We start from the raw sequence: 27,319 nt of genomic DNA on the forward strand, positions 1-27,319 counted from the left end.
GGGTCAGTTGCATTTGCATTGCGATGCGCACGGCGTTCCCGTTTCACAACTCTCTCACGTATTTTCCCTCCTTCTATCCCCCCTCCCCCTCCTCCTCCACCTCCTCACCCTTCTCCCCATGTCTGTCTCACCGTCCTTGCTTTTCCACTCCTCCTCTCTTTTCGTCCGTCGTCCTTTTTATTTCCACGTCAGTTTCCTCGTTTCCATCCTCGTTCCGAGCGTGCAGCCGTGTGCTCGACGGCCCGTATCGCCGGGAAATTGTCCGATATTCACTTTTACTTGGAAGAAACGTCGCGTGCCAATCGCATCGACGGCAAACATTTTAGGTAGACGCGTTAACGCGACGTACAACGCCGTGTTCTTTCGCGCGCGTTCGTTAGGGACGCGCGAGAATACGGGGTTCACATACGAGACAACACGGCGCAACGCGACACGCAACGTTGTCCGGTTTTTCTTTCGTCGTTCGACTCCCATTACCCCGGTCGGCGTATAAACAGTAATCGCGCGATTCGAGGAAGGTGGATATCGGACGAACGAACAGCAATTATGATCACAATGAACGTTCTTGCTAACGTTGGCTCACCAAACCCCAATCCATTACTACCGGCTGCTAACGAACTACATATCTGACGGATTGGATGGACTGTTGTATCTGTGTACCTTACAGACCCGTGGATTCATTTGTGCGTCCACGTTTGCGTATTGAAAAAGATACGTAAACATTTATGGTTGTCCGACGGATTGAACGAAAAAAAAAAGAATGAAAAAACAAGAACGCATAGCAAATAACGAAAACGGATAAGAGGAACACTCGGCGATAACGTTATTCCGCGCGAGACGCGGTAGACGGCAGGCACGGTGAGTGGTCTCTCCGTAACGCGAAAAATAATTCAAACGGTCGTAGCTTAAATCGGGATAGTCGGTGATTTAAGAACCGCGGGGTTGGCAATCAGAGCGCGAAGCGGACTTGGTGGAGTCTGGCTACTTTTACCAGCCAAAACCTCCACCAAAAGGAGACCAACGTGCTGCCGTAAACACCCCTGATGGATGGATTGTTTTCGCGCCTTTGGAGAATCGAGAACTGTTGACTCACCAGTTTCGATTCAGACACGGTGGAAAAACAGCGGGGAAATCAAACACGTTTCCCAGTCACTCGGATACGTGCGATCGTTTACGTAACGCCCAAACGAATACCTATTTAGAAGGGCATAGGAGAGTGTATCGCATTGTTCCAAGGTGTTTTCGTTGCCCCGTTGGTAACCCTATCCGGTACCAGGGCCAACACTCTGCCGCGATGGCGACGCTGCTGCCGTTTATCTCACGAAACTCCATTACCGACGTTTTCTCTGAATTCCGCGCTAAGCAGACGAGAGAGCACCGTGAGCTTGACGCAATGAAATTTGAACGCGCGGTGCGACGTCTCGTTCCTCTCTGTCCCACTCACCGACCGCCCGGTACAGCCCTCTCTCTCCTGCAGTGGTGCACCGTCACAGTTTCTTCGTCTTTGTTCGCTCCGCGTTTCCTTCTCTCTTGCCGGGCGCACGGTGGGGATAGACGGTTATCGTGTCGGCGGAGGGGCGTGGTATAAAGGGAGGGAAGCACGAAACGTGGCAACACTACACGACCGTGCCGCCAGCAATAGCGTGGATGTGTGTATCGGCAACGCAGCAGTGACTCAGCACCGGGTAGCAGCGCTGTTGCAGCTGATGGCAATGGCGTGCTGCGCTCTGCGTCGGCTACGTGATACGAGACAACGTCAATGTAGACCTTTTACAACTCGGTTTTGTAACTCGATTCTCTATGGTGAATAGTCGCCCAGGAGTCGTTTGCCCGTGGTGTCACGGCGCGACGTCGAAAATATGCTGACTGCGACGTGTTTGCCAAGTCCACTTTCATAGGACACGTGCCGAAAACAACGCGTATCTATGCTTCCCTTGATCAATTCGAAATTACGGCCCGCTTACGCTCCAAGTACATCGTTCGATTATCAATCGCGATCTAGCTGGAAATTGACGACACTGTAACGTAACGTTTAAGAATACTTCGCGTTTAATATTTTATTCTTATTCGAGATTCGTATATAATTTATATTTTGTTCTTAACGGACTCTTTCGTGTAACTTTAACTACTTCTTTAGATGCGATTGTAGCGTCTGAAATAGCCTTATCACGGTATATCAGCGTCAAAAGTTCAAACGAGAAATTATTCATTTCTATTCTTAGTACTCAGAAATAATACCGCGGGAAAACGGAGCGTATCAAAGTAACGCCGCGTCATATCAACTGCCGATAAAGCAGAGACTCGGCAAGTAATAATACGCCAAGACGTTCTCGTGGCCGGTGATTTTGTTATATCGTGCCGATATTTAGAATTTCGTGTGAGCGAGCCCCGGGAGCTCGTTGTCTGCATCGATGACGAAACCGAGGCACACGAGGAGAGAACTCTGGACTGATGTCTGGCCTGGTGGGAGCGGCCGAAGGCCGACGTTTTGTAACAACGAACATACCGGGCTCCGGAACGCCTACGACGAAATTTCGGCTCTGCTCACGGTTCGATTAAGCAACTTTTATATTTACGGTACCCTCTCTTCTGTCGTTCACAATTTCAGCGTTATTTCCTCACGATAGCTACATACGTGCAATCAAACTTTTTTTTCACGAGAAGGTGCTCGTGGAACAGACTTATTTATCAAAGACTTTTCTTTACTTTTGAACACAATATCGGGCAATACGATTTAGGTTATGACAAATATGGCGGTACGTACGGATACAAAATTTCACCCTCGTTCTCTTTCCTTTCGGTACTTTAAATATTACCACGTAGTTTTAACGAATAGTTAACGCGGAATATTTATTATTGCGACTAAATAATGGATAAGTAAAATGCTAGATTACCAACAATCCCGAATGTTTCTTCGAATCTTCTCCGCGTCTCTTAGAAATCGATGTAAGCTGGCGCTAAATATAATTACAGTTCGCGCATTAAATTTTCAAGCAGCTTCGACCTTCTACTCTGCGCTCTCAATAACGGACTCCAGTCCGACCTTATTATTTCTGCGCTCCAAAGTTTGTAGATTCAAAAGCGTTCCCTTTCGAAGATTATAAAATTTTCTAAAACGTACGTTGTCCAAAATTGTTCAAACGCGTACAAATTCGTGCTGCTTTCGATTTTTCCGTACAAAAGTAAAATAAATCTCTTCGTATCTAACGTCACGAGCAATTTTAAAAGTAAACGCGTTCGGTTCGATCCAATTGAGAATTAGACGCGTAACGTTATTAATGTTTAACGTTTCATATTTTTCGATTCTGCGCACAAATAAAACTCTATTACCGATGCAAACGCCATTCACGATGAACGCAAAGAGAAATAAAGCAATGGTGAAAATAGGATGTAGAGAAATGAAGAGAACATGTAGTGGAATAACAAAACAGGTCGTATGTACGAAGTGAGAGCAAGTGGGAGCGAGAGAGACGGAGCGACGATTCTCGTACGTTCTTTCTCGCTCGTGGTGGGGAGATCTATACTGCAAACAAAATCGTGGCACGGCGAGAAAAGCCGGGAATAGAAGGTTACTGCAGTATCGGCAATACGTCAGGATGTCGAAGAGGGAACCAATCGTTTCTGGCGGAATTGGGCTCATAGCACGCGTATATGCATCCGAGAAGGGAACTGGTTACCGACTGTGATTCGGTGAACGCGGAAAGTTCCCCAAAGAGGACCGTCGTAAGGCGCCTGGGCTCAACGCAGATGAGAATACGAAAATAGTGCGAGGCGCTGTATGAAACACGGTACGTCGTCGTTGCCAGTGACACGCTAATTATGTTTCCGAACAAGAAAATCTTCCTGATTCGGCTCCCTAGCTTCGACTATTCTATTTTAATACGAATATGTACTCTCGTTTCGCGCGAGTCAGAATTTTTATAGAAAAAAGTGTACAATATGTCTTTAAACGGTATGAGACACTACGAGCAAAATTCGTTCTCGTTAGATTTAGGTTAGAATGCCCTTTCACCATACTTTCTCCGCTACTATATTTTTTTCTCTTTTATGACGAATAAGGTCGTTGAACAAGTGAATAGAAAATAGTATTACATCGTTTTAGATTTTTATTGTAGCAGCAACGCCTTTGAGTGTATCGATACAATCGTTTACCTTTGCAATGTTTTATCTTTCGTTTTATCGTTATTCTTGCGATATATCTGTACAGTAGTAATTGCTGCCGGACTGCACACGGTATCTAATCGGTAAAATCAATCCACAAATAGGCGATGACGAAACATTGGACAGGCTTGGGCGTTATCATCGAAATCACGAAAAGACGTTCCATTGTGAATCTCTTGATCGCTTCCTACATTCCGTCGATGTTGTGACCGATCGTTTCTCTAACCTTCGCGTCGAACTTTTCACGGTTTATTCTCCACGGTGTTCCACTGATCTCGTTTTAGTTTTGTGCTTTTTACCACGACCTCGTTATTTATAGCGAGACGAATGCGTCGATCCGCGGCGCATCGAAAGGACTTTGCCTCGCGTTTGCAAACATTACGAACTCTTCTAACAACAACCACCGGCACTGTATATAGAGGTATCAAAAAAAGAATCGAGGAATCGAGGAGTTTACAATACTTGCGAAAATAAGAAAAAAAAAGTCTCCAATTAACGGATACAATACGGGAATCGATCGTTACGAAAAATATACGATGCGACTATTATCCGTTTTAACAAACATGTGATAAATTTGATATTCAACGCGACGTTCAGATTAAACACTTACGAAATATTCAAATGAATCTTTCACGATAAATACCAAGTTTAGCCATCGTTCGTAGTCACGATTTAGAAAAAGCTGTATTGACCTACAGAGACTTATTTATCTTTATAAATATCTACTTTACATATTTCTTTTAACGAACGTTGGTTACTAGTTACATAAGCAATTGAAAGCACTAAGTAAGTCATTTCAATTATTCGATTCAATTCGATATTTGTCACCGATATTCGTAAAAGTACCTGACTAGGGATTTATCAGAACCGAAGTATACGTACATTGTTCAATGCCTCGTAAAGTGTACAATAATTTAAGTTTGATGGAACAAATTCTGGTGATATTTTTTGCTTCTCCGAGCAAAAATTTCATAAAAAATTCAAGTACAATATCATTCTTCCCACACCAAGTGCAACGATATTAAATATTGTAGGTCAAATTATACATCACGACGTTTAGTAGTTTGCAAGAAAATATAATATTAAAGTAACTACTTGCATCTGTGCCGATATGTTAACGGATCTCTGTTAATTAAATCTACGACTATTCGAATAATTTAACATTCGAATATTTGATAGATATTCGAATACTATAAATAAACTTGGAATATTTGATAAATATAGTATTCGAATACTATAAATAAACTTGGAATATTTGATAAATATTCAAATACTATAAATAAACTTGGAATATTTGATAAATATTCAAATACTATAAATTAACTTGGAATATTTGATAAATATTCGAATACTATAAATAAACTTGGAATATTTGATAAATATTCAAATACTATAAATTAACTTGGAATATTTGATAAATATTCGAATACTATAAATAAACTTGGAATATTTGATAATTTTTTCAACACTATAAATAAACTTCGTATATTTAATAATTTTTTCAACACTATGAATAAACTTGACTCACAGTCCAGATTACACCATTCAAGTATTACGAATATCCAAATACTTAATCGATCACGAAACATTCAAGTGGTATTCGAATTATATTCTCCAATTATTCGAATCGCTAAAGTGTTTAAATATTCCAATACAGAAACATTCGACAATGGACTATTCAGTCTATACTATTAACTAAACATTCTTCGCGTATTTTTTAGTATTGTATATCTCCCAATTCCTCGGCCCTTTTTTTAGGTCATTTGGTGTACAGTAAGGTGGAATGGCCTCGGGTTGAATTTTGCAGGGTGAAAGTATAAGAGCGAAGAAAGTGACAAGGATATTCTTTAGCCGTCGCGACACATGGAAACTCGACGGAGTTAACGCACGCGCTCCTTTTTCGCTGTTCCTTTATTCCTTTGTACTTCTGGGCTGTGCTCCACATACAACTTGTCGCTCCTCGTTGTCTCTTTCACTTCGCCTTGATCTCTAACCGAGCTAGACGACGCCTTGAATCCCGCGAATGCGCGTCCTCCTCTCGGAACTTTCATTAAAGTTGTTGCCCGCTTTAAATATGTAACATTAAGACTCATTTTACGAGATTGTTTGCAAATCAGTTTTCTGGCTCGCTTTGAATTGCATGAGGCGACGGGAAGAGCCTTCTTTTAACACGAAGATCTTAGATAATCTCTATTAGCATAATTACTTAAACTAAAATTGTAATTAGCGCGTCAGAAACAAATCTTCTTTCGTGAATGTAACATTCAGGCTCGGTGCTTAACACTCGATCGTTAGGTTCGTGGAATATTAGCCGAGGCCAGGTATATTATAGCGGACGTCATTTGGGAAAATACCGAAGTAAAATTTATTGCCGGGCTTGTGGAAATATTTACCACAACTGTTCGAATAGCGATGTATCGAAAGATTGAAAATTATAACGATTAAAATTGCGAGAAATGTTTGAAAAAATTGGAAAATTTGCTGGTTTGGGGGATAACAATGATATTCTGTATTTTTTTTGCTAAATATTTTGTTGCTGTAATATAAGCAATTTTGGGAATGTACGTGCATATATTATCTCATTCGAGTAAGGTGATTCTTTAATTATTTTAACCAATGTAACTAAATACATCTCGTGTGGTATTTTGAGGGCATACAAAAGAATAAATTTTTCTTTTGTTAAAAGACATACATACACGTTTAAGTTCGTTGTATTTATCGTTAAATGGAAACGAATTTCTTTCCGATAGTATTCAATATATAAATAAATCGTTACGTTTTACAAAGCTTAACACTGTAGTTCATCGAATCTAAAAATCACATATATTATAAAATCGCATACATACATCACGCATGGAAGAATTTAGCGTCGATATTGAACGTGACGATCGATACAATGATATGTAAAATTTGGCGTTCCGTGTAATTTCAATACCTAGTTTCAAACAAGAAATTAGTATTCCATTTCTCATCAACCTTTGACAATCGTTTCCACGCCAACTAATAGCACTTGTTCGTTAAAAATCACAAATTTTACCACTGGTTCGTCCAGATAAATTCATCCATCGAGATAAAACAGTCCCGGGGACGAATAAAAAATGAACAAAATTTTATCTCTCACCCGTTCGATATTATTTTCAAAATTCATCGAATTAGACTCCGATGGCGTAAACGTCGTTTTCGTTCATTTATCATTCCATTCAAATACGACCTGTTCCCGGATTCGTCTCAACGTTCGCGTTTTATTTTCGTGTCGATTATTCTCCACGAATGTACATTTAAATATACCAAAACGTGTATCGATTCTATGTTTCTACGTATCGATATTTCTCACGCAATTTTCCACCCCGAGGGAAAAGCGTGATTTTTCGAACGTATGCGATATAAAAAAAAAGAAAAAAGAAAAAAGAATCGAGAATCTAGCCTCTCGGTAGTGAACTGTACGCTGGATACGAGTTCAGCGCGCAGGGACAGCTGTGCCGCGCACATGTGGGCCTCTTCGAACATCGGGCCCCACTCTGTTGGCCGCCTCGGTGGCGCGGCTATAGCGCGGTCGGCACGACACTATAGCTGTTTCCGGTATGTTCGTCCTTCGTAGAGTTTAGAGCGGTTGCTTCGACGCGCGCTGGGAGGCAGCAGGCCAAACCACTCGATACAGTCGACCGCATTGACCCTCGTATACCTCCGCTGACGCAGTCCCCTCGAAAATTTCGGAGAGTGTGACTATCGAGAAATTCTTTGCGCAGTGTGTATTGCAACAATATCAACCATTTTCGAACAATTTTTTTACCGTTTAACGGAGATGAATCACGAATAAAATTGAACACTTTTCGATCGTTAATAATCTACGATGATAGATATTTTTTAAATACTTTTTTCTTTTTTATAGAGTCAAGGTTTTAGTGGGTATTTCAACCTCTTTTAATTGTTTTGTTTAAAATAGAAATTCAGATTGTTCGTTATCCCTTTTGTAAAGATGCGTGTTGTATTATTGGGAAGTTTATTTAGGAATATTTACGTTCGATGACTTTCATGTTACAATATTTAAAATAATTAAAAGTATTTTTGAAGAGGTTGAATAGAATTATGCTATTTCTACACTTCAGTGTTGTAGAATGAATGGGGACACGTGGAAAGGGAACACGTAATATTATTTTTATGAATGTTTCAAAGAAGGAAAAATGATCGATGGCAATAGATTGAACAAACGTGAGATACATACGTTTAATATTTTAGACAAATGTAGATGGTAGATTGCGTGTAACGGGTAACGCTTAATTTTAGGATTTTCGTAACGAGCGTTACGAATTAAAAGTAACATTGAATACTTTATCGTGTATTTTTCCGTTAAATTTAAATAAATGTGACATTAATTTCAACGCTCTTTAGACCACCGTAAACGATAAAAATATTACATAGTTCGTCTAGTTAAAAATACATTCACAACGAACAAGTAATACAATAAAGAAAAAAGGAAAAATAAATTTCCACCTTCGTTTATATTATCGTACTTCTTATTCCAAAATATAATAATAAATCTACAAGGTTCCATATCACTAAGCTTCTATATCGATAAATCGAGTTTTACGTTCGAGTTTCCTTACGAAAAATTGTACAACAGTAACAAATTAAAAATGCTAGAAAAGTGTGCTTATTTTCCTCCATCGTTGTTCAAAAGCGCTTCACGTTGCAATCGTTTAACCTAATAACTGCGACATTAATGAATCAGGGAATCAAATTTCATACACTTCGTGACAAGTCTGCAAGTTACACGGTGAACCGGTAACTCTCGCCGCTTACTTTCCTAGGAGAAGTAATCTATTATTTCATCGGTCGTATGAGAATCATAAAATACTCGAATAATTTCCGCTTCTCTTCGTTCCGCGGCGATTGTTTTAACCACTTAACCGCCGCGGCGGAGTTAACCCGGGGCAACGTGGTTGTCAAATAATGGAATAAAACCATGCTTGGTGACTAAAATAATAAAGACCGTGGTAAAACGAAGAATATTAATTTCGTTGGGGAACATTTTTCGATGTATTCTGGTGGCTCGCTCGGAATATTTCACTGAAAAGAAACTTCGATGCGCGTTACGGACCGAGTGACCGTGGAAACCGTAATTATTAAGTTCAACCGGGCAATTGTACCGCGATTACGTTTTTTGTCGAACGTGTACAGATTCGTGGTCCGCCTTGGTCAGTGAATCGTCGATCGATCTGTATAGAAGACCTCGGTGCTGGCCGCCGGATGAAAGACAAACGTGGACAAAAATGAAGTCCGAGACGCACATTAAACGCACTTACCTGACTATATGCTTCTCCAGCCGGCTGTTTCTCGCAGCTGCTCGACGCTGCCGGCGGGAGCAGTACGCTCGAACACCGACGTCTCGACGCTCCCTCGAACACGCATAAGTACACGTCTCGGTCGAAGAACGCGAGGGGCTCGTTAATTGCGTTAATATAATTACGCACGCTCACGAGGAGATAACGCAACGATTAATTTTATTGTTTGATATTTTACTTTAATTAAAGATTATTCCTTTAATTACGTCGACTTGTTAGGGAATTATTTCAAACGTGGGGCCGAGGACGGTGAAGCCGGAGGTTGAAGGGCGGAGGGCGGCGGTGGGTAGTCGCGCGGAGACACGGCCGGGTAGAATTTCGGTGTTATTTATCCAAGAATGTTTGCTTGAATTATTCTAAGTTACGTTTAATAATAATAAAATCGGATCTAATAACACGCGGCGCAGTGTTCGCCGGATGTGCTTCAAGGAAACGTTTGTCGGCAATGTTGCGATGAAATTTCAAGTTTTTCGTTGGTCGATCGTATTTGGTGTCGGGGGAGTATCGTGGGGTATTGTTGTACGAATTTTTGTTCATTTATCTTGATCGAGCACGAACGAGCAAATAATGAATAATAGTGGGGTATTTATTTTTAAGTATACGTTTAGAGACTTGTCTAATGTATTTAGGTGGTTATTAGCATTGATGATTTGAAACTTGAATCATTGTGGGGAGTAACACGAATTATACGGTGAGGAGCATCGTTTCGAAAATTTTCTTTGGTTAGAGTTTTGTTTTTTTCTTTTTTTTTGGTTTTCAATTTTCATTTTTTGTATCCAAAATGTATTGCGGTCGATCATTGCATACTTTCATAGCTTTGCTTGTATATATAACACAAATGTACGAATATACTTATAATGTGTATATATTATAATATATATTATAAAATAACTGCTTTTAAAAGATCATAATATACGTATGTTATATTTAGATGCAAAACCGTTAGAATATAATTATTTGATAGTAAACAATAAATTTTGGAAAGATCTTCACAACTCGAAACTAACGATGAACATCTTTCGAGGTTTTGCAACGTTTATATTTCAGAAATCTACCTTCCTTTGACTCGCTGCTTGCCCAATGACGAGACGAGTAAACTATACAAATGTATAATACTCGATATACTAAATCGTTCAATAAGTTTTATCGTTCGATAAAATAATACTAGATTGCTCAATAAATTTTATCGAACAACCTATTAGCAGTCAATCATATTATACTGATTCCAAGTTGTCCGAATGGCGTCGTGTTTGGTTTCATTTTCACAGGAAAAATCTCGTCAATGCGTTAAAAATGGTTGCGCGAAGATGGAATGAAAAATATAAAAATGTCGTTTTCCATTAGTAGACTCACCTTTAGCGCGTGCCTTATCGCTTTCGGGATCCGGTCGCCAAGCGCAGATAATCTGAAGGGTCGTTTGCTCCGAGCAGTTCCGGGAAGTGTTGGGGATAGGAATGTACATACGGCGCAGAAATATCGTTCCACCACCACAGACCCACAAAACGTGTGTGTGCGCACCTGCCTTGCGCATCACGAGCCTCCGAAGGATCACCTTTCTTACGAACACGTTTCGTGTATATGTAGTATTACGAACGATATCTTTAAACCGAGTGTACAAGTTTCGAGGTTTGACGGATGGACATCTTTCCGAGTATCATTGAACGTACATTATCGTTGATCATTTTTTAACGATCTTAGAGCCTCTGATTCTCAAGTAATCATTTTGATATTTCCATTCTCGTCTTTACGTTTTGAACCGATACTGCTGCAGCTGAACCTCGATAGTTGTTCGTAATTGATTCTCAAGTAATCGTCGGTCTCTTATCGATTGTTTTTGTCTATAATGGAAGACTCGGTACTTTTTGGTCAGTGACTATCCCTTTTAAGTGTTAACACTGCAACGAGCACGGTTTATGTACAAGTATCGAGGTACGATCAAATTAGGTACGTTAAAGCGAACTTGAACTTGTTCGAACGTAATATTCCAAGTGAAGAATTCTACGAATATTTGTGATCCGATTTGTGTACAAAGGGGATCTAAAACGAAGGTCGAAACGTTGATCTATAGATTGTAGGATACGATTCAAATGAAATGGTAAAACACTTTTCCGGAAAGTTTAAATAAATACAAAATTTGATCCGTTACATTATCCACGATAAATAACCGAACAACGAGTTACGTATATTTTTATTATTTAATTTCCAATTGGATCTACACAAGAGGCATTGTTTTGGAATAATGAAGATGTTTTTGAAAACGTATGGCTGCTTAGTATTCGTACCGACTTATTATCCGAGCCAATAGTCGATGACTATCAACTCTGATCTTTGATGCGTAAAACATACGCAACTTGTAAGATAGTCTTATGTTTTACGGCGCGTGAAATTGAAGTGCGCCGGATAGAATTTTATCTATTTATTAATCACGATATATGATAATATCTTTGTTAGTATTTCGGAAAACAGGAGATTCGCGTTCAAACAATATATTAATTTATGAATGCTCGTTTATTTATGAGGCGTTACGCGATATTATCGAATTTATCGCCAGCATACTAACGAAGTGAGAATACCGTCGTGCAATTGAATCCATCGTTCGTGAATGTTACAAGCGTCTTGTCCACTAGAGTTATAAAACATTCATAACCGATTGACAACCTTCTGCTTGGCTTTATATACTTCGTTTTGTATTCGTCGCATACGTGCCATGTTATTAACTACGTGCCATCGTTTATGCATCGTCGTAAAAGATTGAAAAATAAACGATCTTTCAAAATTATGACATTTTTTGGCTTCGAAGGACTCGAGTCGATCGAAAATCTACTGTCGAAATTACGTTACTCCTCGTGATATTAAAAATTTGGAACAATGTCTGGTAACATTTTTATTTACTTCTGAGTGGTAGATCATTTTTTATTCTACGAGAAATATTGCAATAGCAGAAGACTTGAATATCTAAATCTGTGGAGAAAAAAATATACTTTCTATAGTAATCGTTGGTTAATTGTATAGGAAAATAGATATTTATATTAACTAAAGTTAATTAAAGACGATGACCAGTGTTTATTATTATTTCTGTTTCAGGAAATAGCTCGATTTTTTATTCAAATTTTATATGCATAATATTCTAGAGTTTAAGACACATGTTCTTAAAATCGTTTAGAAAAATATCTCTAAGCCAAGTTAAGACATCGTACAGAATTAAGAAATATAAACCGGGAGATTTACATAAAAAAAAAATCATAATTCAGATGTAAGCTCGCATTTTGAATATAAGAACAATTTTCGAACACAATGGTCCTTAATAAGTGATTCGTTCACAACATGTCCGGCCTGATGGTTTCTAAATTAATCATTTTTATTACAACGAAGAAGTCTAAGAACACAAACTGTTACGAATAAATTGGTTCTTAAGTACGTCGCGTTAAAAAATTTTTTAAATCACTTTCTTACGTGTACCTTTACTCTTAAACAGGTAATTAGTTTCCCTCCGGTGAGCGACGCTCGGAAATAAATAATTCATAATACATCAATTTTCCAATTTTTCGGACCACTCTCGCTCGGTCCAAGAACAATTTACTCGTTCTGTCGAGCAACTCGGAACAAACCGTCGAACGTAAGCGTAAATCGAAACTGAACAAACATCTCGTGTTTCACCGTATTACTATTCGTTCTACGTTCGGTTACCCACGTGAAAACGGACCGATAAGTAATATTTTTTTTAACGAGAATCGTTTTGATATTTACGAGACAATTTCTACCGAAATGTGGACTTACGGATTAACGTCCACGATGGGAAAAGTCTGATATTGGTAAATTTATCCGTAAACGTCTTTTCAATGAAATTTATAAAATTACACTCCGGTATACCGGGTACGGTTGCCGTGCAATCAACGATACCGTGGATTAATGCCATCTGCAATTACGGGAGGAAGGAACGCGAAAATGTCTTTTGAAATGCGTCTGGTTATCTCCGTTCGCGATGTGTACAGACGATACACTGTTCCAAATAATTTCAACGCGGTACAGGGAAGTCGGACCGCATCGCACTTTCCTGTTGCGTCACGCATGCCAACGCATAACAGTACAACGTACGGTCTGCCAGTAAGTGCACAAACACGCGGCCGTTTGAGAACGTCGCCGGTACACCTACGTGTATACGTACGACGAACGACGACCAGAACGTCTGGGATAAGGATCGGCGCACTCGTATGATTTAGCGTCAATTTCCATGACACGCAAAGCCTCCGCTTTACCCGTGACAATGATGTAGCGCCTATTAGGGAATGGTAACCGAGGTCAGGGGTTTCGCATATAGAATCGAAGGGAACGTTTATTAATTATCGAATTGTCGCGCACCAAACGTTTACAATCGGATAAAAACACTCGGTCTCACCGAATAGAACCAATTTTGCACAGTACTTGCACCGAACGGAGGAATTCCCGCTTTCAAGTAACAATTTCTTTTTTTTTTTTTCGAATTGTCGCGCACCAAACGTTTACAATCGGATAGAAACACTCGGTCTCACCGAATAGAACCAATTTTGCACAGTACTTGCACCGAACGGAGGAATTCCCGCTTTCAAGTAACAATTTCTTTTTTTTTTCGAATTGTCGCGCACCAAACGTTTACAATCGGATAAAAACAGTCGGTCTCACCGAATAGAACCAATTTTGCACAGTACTTGCACCGAACGGAGGAATTCCCGCTTTCAAGTAACAATTTCTTTTTTTTTTCGAATTGTCGCGCACCAAACGTTTACAATCGGATAGAAACACTCGGTCTCACCGAATAGAACCAATTTTGCACAGTACTTGCACCGAACGGAGGAATTCCCGCTTTCAAGTAACAATTTCTTTTTTTTTTTTTCGAATTATCGCGCACCAAACGTTACAATCGGATAGAAACACTCGGTCTCACCGAATAGAACCAATTTTGCACAGTACTTGCACTGAACGGAGGAATTCCCGCTTTCAAGTAACAATTTCTTTTTTTTTTTCGAATTATCGCGCACCAAACGTTACAATCGGATAGAAACACTCGGTCTCACCGAATAGAACCAATTTTGCACAGTACTTGCACCGAACGGAGGAATTCCCGCTTTCAAGTAACAATTTCTTTTTTTTTTTAATACTCGAGTAACGAAATTCGTTTCTATGAACGTTTAGATTTGTTCAACGCGACCCTTTCGAGACGCGAACGATGATTCGCGTAGTGGATTGAATTTTAGCGGTTTGTTGGGTATTGTTTTTTTCACGTTGGTCATTCTTTTTTTGGTTTGAGTGTTATCATTGGATTGGCAACGGTTTCCAGAGGAAAACGAGCCCAAACACGACCATATTCGAAGAATTTGTAATTGTGCGTTGTTCGATGATTTTTGGAAATTTTCAAAATTTGGGTAAATGGAAGGGACTCGAACCGGGTCGTGTTTGGACTCATTTTTCTCGGAAAAATAGCGTCGGTATATTGGGAATGTTCTCGTGGTTGTATAGTAAGAATTTGACAGTTTTATTTTGCGTTAATTAGTTGAGAAACCAATGCGAGATCGGTTCGAAGTTTTTGTCATTGAGTATACGTAATTCGAGATGATCGACTTTCCCTCGAAATAAAAATCACTACTCACCTCGCTTTCAAGTTAACCGATGGTCTCGATTTTGTCACTCAAATATACCAGCTTGTCCAATAAGTTTTGTCGTTTTTTCCATTGTAAAAAAATACTGTGATACTTGAACGTTTGAACAATTATAAATATATGAACGAGTCGACAGATCTACACGAAACTCCACACATGTCCATCAAGCAGTAGTACCATCTTTAGAAAAATAAAACGACGAATTTAATACTTCAATTTCTTATCGAACGACAAAACTTATTAAACAACCTATTATTATTGCGTGAAACCTACGCAAGATTCTCAATCTTCATACTTGGCTAGTACTCCAGAATGATTTATCATCTCCAAATTGTTTTAAACTTCCTGGACAAAAGTTTTCAATTCACCCTTCCATCTGAATTCTAACATTTACGGATCGGTTATAACAGTAAACAAACGAATAAAAATCTATTGGATTGTTCGGAAAGTTATTTCGTTTTCCAAAATGGACAATATATAATTTAGTAAAATGCTGATACACTCTAAAAAAAATCACCAAAAAAAAAAAAACGAAACGACTTTCCGAACAACCCAATACTTCCAAATATTTGTTAGAAATAATATTGCATAGTCGAACACAGTCAACTTGGACCGATCGATCGAAACCTACCTCAATCCCTAATTCTGATATCCACTCTGCGTATTGTACGAACACTGGAAGAAATGTCGACGTATCGATCTCGTTGAATCAATGATCGCCTCGATATCTGTTCGATAGTAAAACACGATGCTTGAGAATCGACGCGTATCGGTGTTCGTGGACGCGACATCGGCTCCGCCGGTAATTACAACAATTATCACGATTGTCGCGATATTTGGCCGTATAACTGTCCCATTGTCCGCCGAAAGTAATGTTAATCTTTGACGTCGCTCATTACGATCTCTTAATACCTTTTAATAATTACCGCGTTACGTGTAATTGGTAGACACAAAAGGGCAGTGTGCGCCACGAGTTTGGAAAAATATTTGGAACGGAACCACGGTTATCGGTAGGATCTATTGTGTAATGGTCTCCTCGTTCGTTATCGTCATTTTATTTCCTCATAATTGCAGACGCGCGTGAACGCCGGTTTCGTAATTAAACCAGGTATTATTTCCCAAACAGCACAAAGTACATGGTTCCATAAATTTCTCTGCATATGCCAGTAAAGGCGCGAGTTCGTCGCTCTCCCGCGATAATTAATCACGCCCACGCCCATGTATCTGGCCGCAGTAATTACCTTTTGTCGGGCCGCGAACGAAAGTCAGAATCTGGCAACGCTGATTACCAACTTCATTAATTCGATACGTACAGAATAGTGGCCGCGACCGCGTTACAATTCTGTTACCGTGGAGGGGGGAGGAGTAGGAGGAGGAGTAGGAGGAGTAGGAGGAAGGGAGTGTAGGTTGGAAGTGGGGGCCAATACATATTTTATTTGAGCTTACCGCAAGTTAATGGAATTAATTACCTGAATGGTAAAATGCGGCCAATCCATAAACAATGCCATTGTTGCCTATGCCGTATATAATAGTATTCGAACGAACGAATAACGGTTCAGGTATGGTAAATAATAAACGAACATAGGCAGCGTAACAATTGTCGTGTTTTCGTAACACGTTACACGTTCAAAGTTACGCGTTTCTGCGCGAGAGATACAATATGCAGTACAGAAAGGAATTATCCGATTCGGAGTGATCGTTTAACGAACGACTTCTGTTTTTTTTTTTTTTTTTTTTGAACACGATCCTAATGTTTCACGGGGTCATGGTTCGAACGATAACGATAGCGCGATTCGACGTTAAACGCGGTCTCTGAGACTTGGTACGATTGTACAGTTGGAATGTATTCAAGTGACCGTTCAAGGTCACCGAGAGGCTATCTCCATCCTACCGAGAGGCTACGCCCAAGTCCTGTTTCTGAAACAAAAAGACAGATCGTTGAAGTAGGAGGAGGTCATGACGTAATTCACGTTAGGGAATTGAATTGGTTCGGATTATTATAGCGATGTCAATGAAACTTTGGAACATTCTTCTAAAAGGATGTGACTGATAACAAGTATCCCATAGTATTAACTGGAGTTGATCCTCAAGGATTTCGTTAAGAGCACTCGTGGAACAGTATATCAGTCACTGTTTCCCAAACTATACTATTCTTGTATACTATCACTATTATTATAGTGATGTCAATGAAACTTTGGAACATTCTTCTAAAAGGATGTGACTGATAACAAGTATCCCATAGTATTAACTATTATAAGGATTTCGTTAAGAGCTCTTGTCAAACGGTATATCAGTCACTATTATTATAGTGATGTTAATGAAACGTTGGAACATTCTTCCAAAAGGATATGACTGATAACCACAAGTATCCCATAGTATTAACTATTATAAGGATTTCGTTAAGAGCTCTCGTCGAACGATATATCAGTTACTATTATTATAGTGATGTTAATGAAGCGTTGGAACATTCTTCCAAAAGGATATGACTGATAACCACAAGTATCCCATAGTATTAAGTCGAGTTGATCCTCAAGGATTTCGTTAAGAACTCTCGTCGAACAGTATATCAGTCATTGTTTCCAAAACTATACTATTCTTGTATACTATCACTATTATCATAGTGATGTCAATGAACCGTTGGAATATTCTTCTAAAAGAATATGACTGATTTCTTTTCGTAATTTTTTCTAGCTCTACAGAACCTGTACCTTAAGACAAATTGTTTGGCACGATTGGAGCAAACGTGTAGAGATTTAGTAACCTTTAATAAATTGGTTAATCGAACTAAAAAAAAGTTCAAATAAATTTCTCGTGGTGGAACATTGTCAATTCGAGGACTTTTGTTTCCACTATAAACTTCTGTAGACCTCATTACGAATATCGTTGACTTTTTTACGTATTAAGTTCACACATTTTACTACACAAGTTGGTAGAAAATTTGTTAAGCATCGTCTCGTCTATTCCCCCATGTAGTCTCAACACCAAATTGTCTCAGGCTCAAGACACAACAAATTATCCTACTGATATTACACCAGGCATGGGATCTTCTCTCTTGAACTATCCTGTACAATCTTTTTCACTTGTCAAAGATGAAGGAGACTCGGTAATTCAACCGCCTACTATCTCAATCAAACAAGTTCTCATCCAGTTATTTATTTCTACATGTAGATTCTCGGTCCTCGTATCGAGTGATCCGGTGTCTGAGCAAAGATAAGTTATCGTACTCGTGTCATATGAATCATAGAATCCTTCGTACAATATTTTTAAACTGCCAAAGATTCAAGAGCAGACTTGTTGACTTAATTGCCAACTGTCTCGATCAAGCAAGCAAGTTCTCATCCGATCGTCTATTTCTACACGTCAATCCTTCGAATGAACACCCAATGACCTTAGACTCGAAGCTACACAAATTATCAATACTAATGTCATCCAAGGTATAGTACCCTCTTCCTTGAACTATCCTACATGTACTCTCTTTTAACCGATTCAAGAGGTAGACTCGTCGATTGAACCGTCTACTGTCTCACTGTTTGATTATCCCAAAGTATGGCTCGGATTGAGCACACAGAAATTTACAACCTCTGACAAATGTTCACCTCGATAAATTGGATTCTACAATGAAATTTTCTCGACGAAGACCAATTAATCAAAGGTTACCAAATCTCTACACATTTGCTCCAATCGTACCAAACAATTTGTCTGTATCCATCACCAGGTACTCCCTTTAAACTTCATCGTACAGTTTCAGTTATCTGACCAGGAAAAGCGCGATGCTCGGTTCGAAGAGTATCAGCAATGGTACTCGGTATTTCGAGATGGTCGAAAGCGCGTGCAGACGCTCGGTACTTGGTTCCATCATCTTTATAGCATTCCACGATATGTCTCTGGCCAGCCAACGTTCCTCCGTCTGGAGTTCCCTCCACGTTCGTATCTGTTCGTCGTTCAAAGTCAGCTGTCGACGGATCAAGCGCGGCTGCAACTCTCTCTTCTTCCAGGGTCTCTCTCTCTCTCCCTTTCTCTCTCACACGGTTCCTGGTTGTCTCTCTTTCTCTCTCTTGGTCCCTCCGTTATTCGTTTTTCTTCGTCCGTCGCGAGCCAGGAGAAACGCGGAAGAACCTTGGCATTGGGCTCGCTCCTTCCGCTCAATTTAACGCACGTCCAGCGTCGTGGTAGCGGCCGGCCGCATTTACGATTCATCCACGCGGAGCGAGGAGGAACGAGCGGAGAGAGACGGTAGCAGTCAGTGATAAAAGGGATGAACGGTTGTACGTACGGCTCGGGCGGGAAAAAGAGCGAGAGACAAAGAAAGAGAGCGGGTCGAGGAGGTAAGCGGGGAGGTAGAAGGAGAAAAAGAGGAGGTGCATTGAGCTTTGATACCTACATAGGGCGAGCCTAGTATATACCGAATACATACACCGGACACACACGTGCGTGGTGACGTACATAACCGTACGTACATACACGTACCTGTTGCTTATTGCATTGTTCGGTGTGTTGGTCGTTTCGTGTACGTGTACGTTCCTCATCTCTCCTCCTCCTCCATCTCTTCCTCCTCCTCCTCCTTCTCTTTTCTCCTCCTCGCTGCTCGCGGTATATAGCTGCCGGCCACTCTCACCAACACGTCCCTGATCTGCCGGCACACTCGTAAACAAAGTATATTTGCACAGGAGCGTGCACGTTCACCTCCTTTCCCGCATATACTTATGTGTATATAGAGAGGGCCGCGACGAGGAAGACGCGAGGCCAGGATGCGCGCGTTACTCGCGGAGCACATAGGTAGCCAAGATATTTATGTATGCGCCGGATAAACGGTCGCGAAAGGGCGGGTGAACGTTCGTGTGCGCCACAAGTACACGCCTAATGCCCGCAGATCTTGCGGGGCTAAGCCGCTCGCATTCATGGCACCCGTTCCCTTGCCCCGGTGTCTTCTCGTTCCTTTTGCCCTGGACGTCGAAACGAGAGAGAGAAAGAGGGAGACGACGGGGGCGAGGCGAGTACACCGAATCCCTTTCTTCGTAGCGGGCCGGCCCTTATGTGTACGGTCGGCGTGTTAACGTTTACGCGAGCCCACGAGAGCAGAAGTTTCTCCATTCATAACCGTGGAAGTGGATGCCGGAGCAATGGTCCCTCGACCGCCTTCGGGCTGTTGCTCGTGTAGTGTACGTATACGTAGACACGGATCGCTCTCTTCGGCGATGGTAAATGTAGGTTACGCCGGTGACGACTGTGTTCCCGCGTTGCTTCGTTGTTTGTGTTCGTTTCCACCCGGGTTCAACCGTGTAGGTTAACCCGCCGTCCGTGAGAATACCCCCGAAAGTCATTGGAAGCCGCCCGCGTGCTCGTTCCTATGGTTGTCCTTCGTAACGGAGCGCACTCTGTGCGTCACTTTTTCGGGGCCAAAGGTCGCGTGCCGGTTGATTCTCCTTTTAGGTACCCTTCATCCTCGTTGGACGCTTTTTCCGTTGCTTCAAACGCGACCTCCAACGATTCAAGGCTGCTTCGCGGTTCAACAGTTCCGCGTGGACTTCCAGCGGGAAGAATCCACTCGGTTGAGTCTCTTTCGGGCCGTAGGGTAGCTTTGTTTCGTGGTAAATAAGTTGAATGAAGTGACTGTGAGGTTACTCTGGTGTTGAGAGACCTCGTGGAGAATTCGGTTCTTGATGATTGGGCCGTAGGGTAGCTTTGTTTCGTGGCAAATAAGTTGAACGAAGTGACTGTAAGGTTACCCTGGCATTGAGAGACCTCATGGAGCATTCGGTTCTTGATGATCGGGCCGTAGGGTAGCCTTGTTTCGTGGCAAATAACCTGAACGAAGTGACTGTAAGGTTACCCTGGCGTTGAGAGACCTCACGAAGGATTCAGTTTCTCGACAGGAACGAAAAGAATTTTCAGTTCGTACGGTAGCCAGTGCGAGTGTCCACAGGGTACCGTATCAAGTATGAGTGTACCATACGTCTTGGCCTGGGAACGCATCCCGCGATAGTTCAATCTCTACGAATCATTTGTCTTCCTTTGTTCAACCGTACGTAGACTCAGCGTGGTTGCGTGTCCGAGTACTCGCGCGCTGTTATTGGGGATCGTTGGTAGCGTGAAGGAACCGGTCTGCCATTTATTTTATTTCGATGTTACCGTGGAAAAAGGATCGAACGCGATCCAACGTTTACGATTTCAGTATCCCCGGTTCTACGTTATTACACTCGTCGCGTCTCGCGCGTTGTATACCATTTCGTACGAAATTGTATGTTCGTCGGGGTTAAATTATCCGTGCTATTTTCGTTATCCCGGACAGCCACGAATAAACGATTCGTGTTATTCCCTTTCGAGCGCGGAGAGAACAAGCGCCGCTCGCGAAAATAAAAGCAAAACGTGGGGACGTGAAACTGTGGAGCGGTGGAATAAACGCAGGAGTTGTAGGCACGACTTCAGCGGAAAGGAATAAGCGGAAGAACGGCTAACCTGACAAGTGGCGCCCCGTCGCTTAATCCCCCCCTAGCACGGCCCACAAAGTTTAGCATAAGACAGCACACGCTTCGTCTACTTCTCTCTCTCTCTCTCTCTCTCTCTCTCTCTCTCTCTCTCTTTCTCTCGTCGAGGTGGGACCGAGTATTCCGAAAGTACTTGCTCCGGTGTACGTGTATACACGCTTGCCAGCGTGCAGAATCGAAGGCAAGAGTGGGTGGTGCAAGAGGAAGGTAGGGTGGTAGGTGAGAGAGGATCCAGATAGAGTCGAGCAACAGGTTCCCTAAAGCTCGAATGACACGCTCTGGGGATTTTCGCGAAACGACTGTTTTGCGTCCCGCACGATCGCTCGGCGACAGTGGCTGCGCGTAGGGGAACCAAGCATTTCGTCTTCTCTGTCGTTCGATCGCGGCACACCATGCCGCGTTTCCTTCTTAACATTTGTCTTGCAGTTTCGATGAACTTGCTTCTCGTTAAGTCGACGTTTCACGCGCACAGTCTCGATTAACGGAACGACCCACTTGCGCTCATCCCGCGCACCCTTGCGCGTACTTGTCACGTCCTTGTCGACGAACCGATGGCGACGAAGAGGATCGACGGTAGACGGAAACGGAGCTCTAAGACTAAGATAGTTATACGTTTATTGGTCCCCATCGCTGTATTTAGAAAGGTGTATGAACATGCGAATTATTTGAATCGATGAGAATACGTGGGTACGATTGTACAGAGTGGATCGATTGCTGGTGGCTGGACTGAACAGGATTGATTTAGTTTTTCGAAACGTTGTGCTTTTGCATATGTGTATGGAACCGAATGGTGTATTTATTTTCTATTTGGGCGGGAAACTCTTTGGGATACCTTCGAGGGTGTCAAAGAACGACTAATATCTACGTTTCACAAGGATTGACAGGTAGCTAATTTTGCAATCCTAGGTAGCTAAATGTATCTGTGTTACGACGCTTCTGATATTGATACACGATTCCCGGTATGGGAAACAGTTATCTCGGAACGTGAACTTTCTTTGTAGACATGCCTCGATGTCAATTAAATTTGAATCGCATCTCAATCGATATCAATTTTCAAGAAGAACACGACTCGCTATTGATCACCGTCCGTATCCAGAGACTACTGTTGTTTATTCTTTCTCGTCGTGTTAGCGAAAGGTACAACGAGTGCCTAGAGAAGGGCAGCTCTCTACTGTTCCAGATCGTCAATTAACACTTCCCGAGGTAATAAGAGCGGGCCTGTCCAAAACCAGTTCTGGACGTTAAACTTCTCCACTCTCTCTCGTAGTCACCATGGTGTGGAAACTCTAGCTGCACCGTGTAAGAAATGCGCGGTCAGCGTAATTTCTCCAATCAAAATTGGTACGATCTCTATCCCCAAGACGATACGTAATTCCATTCTGGTACGAGGTGTCTTCGAAAAGACACTGCTACCTACGGAGACACCGCAACGTTGACCAAACAGGACATCTTTCGTCCTGGATGCTCAGGGGTCCATTCTCCGACAACAGAAGCGATTCTCTAATTGCTCGGAGCGAACCGACAAGACTGCCAACCGAAAACGTTGAAACGCGGGGCGTTGTTACGGTAATAGGTCAACGACACGCCGATTTCGTCCCCCGAACAGCAGGACGGCGTGGGAACCGGCGTCGATTGTTCGCACATGGCGTCCTCGGTAGCGGGCACCGGTACCACGTGGCCGAATAAGTTTCACCGGGGCCACGACGACATGCATACGTCACGGCACAGCTGAGCCTCTTGCATCCACGTGAAATACCGTGACGTCGGTTCCCGGTATGGGTCGCGCATGGATTCACATACAGGACGACGAACACGCAGTGTGCACGGCGGTGTGCAGGTTCCCGTGTGTACTCGCCAAGGGGATGAAGGTAGGGGTGTAGAGATGAATATGTGAATATGTGCCATGCAAGCGAGCGGGCGAACGAAAGTGAAAACGGGGTTGGAGGGCCTCTTCCTACTCTTCCACCCCCACCACCTCCACCTCCTCCTCCATCGTTCTCTCTCTTTCTCCCTCGGCCGACTCCTGCTCGATGTATTGCATCCCGGTATGCACAGCCATGCACCATTCGGTTCGATGTATGCGGGGATAGATGCGGTGCAACGAGGTCGAGTCCCGGCTTACTGGCTCACCCCCTTCCCATACCACGTCCCCCTTCCCCCGCCTACGGCTGCTCCTCTTCCTACACCGGATTTCCTAGTCAATCCGTACAAGCGAACCGTCCGCGACGTGAGTTCCGACGCGTTCGCTTTTGAAGGTGGCTGAAAACGGATCTTCCTTGTTCGAAGTCACCGATCCCGCTCGTGGATCCGGGTGAGAGAGGGGGGAGATCCTTTCGATGTCTGGTCCACGTCAATCACGACTCACGGCTAAAGGTCGAATCAGTTTCCAAGGCATTCGTGCAGGGTAGAACCCCGTTAAATAGGTCCCTCTCTCTACGGTGTCTATTGGCTACCGTTGGCTACAGGGTTCCGCGTGCCGTTTGCTGCCCATATGGTCCGCTCGCCTCTGGACCCTCGTGTCCTTTCAATTCCAAGCCTAACATACATTCCCATAGCCTCCTCCTCTCTATCCACCGCCTCTACACCGGATTTTCTAGCCAATCCGTACGAGAGAACCGTCCACGATGCGAGTCTATCGACGCGTTCGCTTTCCAAGACTGAAAGCGGATCTCCCTTATACGAAGTCATCGATCTCGGTCGAAGATCCGGAAGATCCTCTCGATGTCTGGTCCAGGTCAAGCGCGACGGACAGGTCGAGTCAGTTTCCAAGCTACTCCCGTAGGGTACAGACCGTTAGGTTCCTTCCTGTCTGTTGCCCACAGGGCCTAGTGTAACGTCTTGCTGTCCACATGGTCCGATCGCCTCTGGACCCTCGTGTCCTTTCAATTCCAAGCCTAACATACATTCCCATAGCCTCCTCCTCTTCCCTATACACCGCCTCTACAACCAGATTTCCTAGCCAATCCGTACCAGCGAACCGTATACGATGCGAGTCTATCCACGCGTTTGCTTTCCAAGACTGAAAGCGGATCTCCCTTATTCAAAATCATCGATCTCGGTCGAGGATCCGGAAGATCCTCTCGATGTCCAGGTCAAGCGCGACGGACAGGTCGAGTCAGTTTCCAAGCTACTCCCGTAGGGTACAGACCGTTAGGCTTCATCCTGCCTATTGCCCACAGGGTCTAGTGTAACGTCTTGCTGTCCACATGGTCCGATCGCCCCAGGACCCTCGTGCCTTCAGAATTCTAGGCTCGAAAAATAGTCCTGCAACCTCCGATCCCAAATCGTTGGTCATCCCGCAGCCAAGGGTGCCCCGGCACCCCATGGTTTTTACGAACCGTGGTGTTTGTTCCAGCGTCTGCGGGAACGTGTGGCGCAGTTGGACGTTACACGCGCGCGCGTAACGGACGTAGACCTAGGTCGTGAATACACAATGGGATGCTTCGATGAAGCTTCGCCGCGCGGGGGCAGGTCGGTTAAAGGCCTGATCGGCGGCAACGACCTTCCGAGCATTGTTTCTTTTCGACGATCCTGCGGCCGGTCGCGATCACGTCCGCATTCTAAGCCGAGTTACGTGCACAGCCGGCACGCGCCGATTACGTAAAACACGCTCGCTCCCGCATCCATAATGTACGAGCGGCCCCGCTTGAAACACGCCAAGCCGGCCTTTGCGGATACGTTCGGGAGGCAGCAGTCCTATCGGTTCGATCTCACGGGTATATCATCGGTCTCGCTCGCACGCCCGTCCGCCCGCTCGAATAAGGCGCGAGCAAGGCCGCGGCGGGTGCCCGCCGCGGTCTAAACTTGTCCGGCGACGAAAACTTGGCACGAAACATCCCAGTGACCCCATTGTCTGCCCTCCGCGAGCAACACGGCACTCTCCCTTGTGCCACCTCTTGCTGCATTAAGCGCAAATTAACAAAGGGTAGATATACTTACCTACGACCCCTGACCTGCGAGCCTCTCGCGCCGTTCCCGATTCTCCGACTCTCTTCGACCTTCGCGATCTCCCGCAAACCTCTCCGGCGCCCACCCGCACCCTCGCACCACACCACCCAACCCGAACCGCCTCCGCCACCCGACAACCGTCTCGTTCCACTCTTCCGACTACACCACCGCTTTATGGCCCTCCGTCTCCTCTGTGTACCGGGCCATTTGTTTCTAACTGCGAAGCGAACACCAACACCCTCCAGTCCGGCGACGAGACGGAGCAACAGGTCCTCGAGGATGCAATCACACGTTGGCCCGCGCACCACTTCCGGCCACTTTCTATGCCCCGGTAAGGGATATAGAGTGTCCCTTGGGCGTTGCTTCCTGTCTCAAGGACGCGGATAGACTGTCGAGAATTAGGTTAGCCCAGCTTCCGGACCGATGCTGGCCGCCCGTGTGTTGTTCGCCCGAGGATTTTAAACGCGAAGAATTTTAGGAGTACGGGGATCGCGTGTTGCGGTGTCGTGTTGCAGCCGACTGAGAGTTTTGCACACGTTGAACCACCAGGGATGACACTGGGTGTCCTGGGTCATCCTGGACGATCGTTGGAATTGTCGAGACTCGAATGGTTCGATTATTGTATTTATTATATTGTGTTGGGACGAGTGCAACAGTGACTTGGGTAGTGCCACATGTTGATGGCGAGCAGTCTGTGTTAAGTTTTAGGGACTGTGTTTGTTTTGCCAAATTGGTCAACCGGTTTGGCTGTTACTTTCTTTTTCAGTTTTCTTTAGGCAGAGAGTCGAGCAAAGTACACGACGCTGTTTGTCATTCACACGAGGTTAGAGACCTGTGGATTGTAATAAACCAGATATTTTAATCTGAGCTTTTACAACATCTTATGGTACTCCTTGTTGTAGAGTCTGTTTATGGTAGAAGTTGGAATTATTTATCTTACTGTAGATTATAATAATGGAAATGATTATATAATAAAGGATTATATAATCCTGTGGATTGTAATAAACCAGATATTATAATCTGAACTTTTACAACATCTTATGGTACTCCTTGTTGTAGATTCAGTTTATGGTAGAACTTGGAATTATTTATCTCACTGTAGATTATAATAATGGAAATGATTATATAATAAAGGATTATAACAAACCAGATATTATAATCTGAACTTTTACAACATCTTATGGTACTCCTTGTTGTAGAGTCTGTTTATGGTAGAAGCTGGAATTATTTATCTTACTGTATTCCTTGTTGCCAAGTCAGTTTGTAATAGTTTATTATGGAAAGGGAAACGTTTGTTATCACACAGGGATCCTTCCGGTATCATAGCGAACACTTGACGAAATGCGACGACAGTGTTGTATGCTCTTTATGGCTCACGGTTTGAAACTGAACTCAAATAAACAAACCTTAGTTCACGCTATGGAATACACATATAGAACCTACCATAACGCTATGGAATACCTCTTAAAATTAATACCAGCTATGGGCTATCGATGTCTGGCAGGTCTGACATCACTGTTCTGTTTCGAGTAATCGTTTTAACATTCCTGATGAATTATTATTTGGAAATTTATGAAAATCAGAGATTACGTCATGTATGTGTGTCTTGATGATTCTTACCAGAATCCAATGTCACATGAAAGGGTACACAAAATAATGAGAATAACTATGAGTACAATATCTTCTTTTGAGGCTTTTGTTTATTTTTAATTCAATCTCTACCTTTTTTGAAATATATTCATACAACTTT

At 42.9% G+C, this 27,319-nt stretch overlaps 1 long non-coding RNA gene across 1 annotated transcript in view; it reads left to right on the top strand.

Annotated features, from left to right (window-relative positions):
• Nucleotides 1-2,451: 2,451 nt before the first annotated feature.
• LOC143146124 (uncharacterized) overlaps nt 2,452-27,319 on the top strand; it is a 277,891-nt gene continuing 253,023 nt past the window's right edge. Inside the window, exon 1 of the long non-coding RNA XR_012991840.1 lies at nt 2,452-2,549. This is a non-coding gene — a long non-coding RNA (uncharacterized LOC143146124). The remainder of the gene's footprint in view (nt 2,550-27,319) is intronic.

Source organism: Ptiloglossa arizonensis, chromosome 4, assembly GCF_051014685.1.
Source record: "Ptiloglossa arizonensis isolate GNS036 chromosome 4, iyPtiAriz1_principal, whole genome shotgun sequence".
NCBI lineage: Eukaryota > Metazoa > Arthropoda > Insecta > Hymenoptera > Colletidae > Ptiloglossa > Ptiloglossa arizonensis.